Source organism: Pteropus alecto, unplaced genomic scaffold (assembly GCF_000325575.1).
Source record: "Pteropus alecto unplaced genomic scaffold, ASM32557v1 scaffold3, whole genome shotgun sequence".
NCBI classification, from domain to species: domain Eukaryota; kingdom Metazoa; phylum Chordata; class Mammalia; order Chiroptera; family Pteropodidae; genus Pteropus; species Pteropus alecto.
In genome coordinates this window covers 7,156,996-7,158,237 of record NW_006442484.1, presented here as the reverse complement: position 1 = coordinate 7,158,237, position 1,242 = coordinate 7,156,996, and positions in this window count along the sequence as shown.

Below are 1,242 nucleotides of genomic sequence, written 5' to 3'. Positions count from 1 at the left end.
AGACCTACAGCAGTAACAGCACATTGTTAGAAATACACAAGACCCACTAGGTCAGAAATTCTGGGGTAGGGCCCTGCAGTCTGTGTTTTAACAAGCCCTCCAGGTGATTTTGATGCAGAATTCTGGCAAGAACTCAGACCCAGACTTGTTCTGCCAGTTAAATCCAGTCCTGGTTCCTCATTGGTTCGAATGGGAGGCTGAGGGCATGGCCCTCAGGTGCCTGGGCCCTGAGGACTGGGTTTAAGGATTTTTTCTCTGGAAGCAGAGGGAATCAGATAAACATCTAACTGGGAGATGCACAGACAACTGTAACCTTCCCCTCTTCTCACATGGCTCTTGGGAGAAAAGAGGTAATTGTAGTTGTTTTGAATGTTCTTGGGTAAAGTCATGGGGTAGCTGCCTGCCTGCCTTGAATGAGCCAAATAATTTAATTTACATTTAGTTAGGGAGAAAGGGGATCTTGCTTTACCTTAAGCAGGATCCTCCCTCCTTACCAACACACTTCCCTACAACTGAGATGGGAAGGGTGGGTCTTAACTGGAAACTGCTGCCCTTGAACCTCCAGCCTAGTCCCATCCCTTTTTGGTGAGAACTCGGGCCCCATCAAAACTCCAGGAGGAACAATGACGTTTGTTTTGTCACATTTGCCTTTCTGATGGTCGCTGAGAAAGCTAGGAGGGGGATAGGTTTGTACATTCCCTTTTGGAGGAGAGAGAACTGAAGAAAGAAGGATTGTCCCAGATGGTACCATTCCGCTTACACTAACCGAGGGCCTCGCAAGACCCCTACCTTTCACAAATATTACCTCATTGTTAACCACGGCTTAGAAACATTAACCAAGCAGCCCGAGGTCACACAGCGCTGGCGATGAAGGCAGCAGAGCCCGGGTGTGAACCTCCTCTTTCGCTACCCGACGGACGCTCGACGCAGCAAGCTTGGGCTGGAACCGAATTCTTGGGCCCTTCCGCCGGCGCCGTCCGGCCCTCGAAGAATCTGCGCCCCAGGCGAAGTAGTCTCCGAGGTTGGGGAACAAAGGAGTGAGTCCGAGCCTGACGTCGGCTGGGGCAGCCCCTCCCCTATTGCCCCATCCTTCTCCCTCGGACTCGGGGGATCCTACCCCTGCGAGCCGGGTCCTCCCCGCGGTGTCTGCCCTACCCCCCTCCTCCGGCCCGGGGGCTCCTCCCAGCCGCCCCGCTGACTCAGCGAAAACCGAGCCGCGGCGTGCGGCGGGGGGGGCGGCCC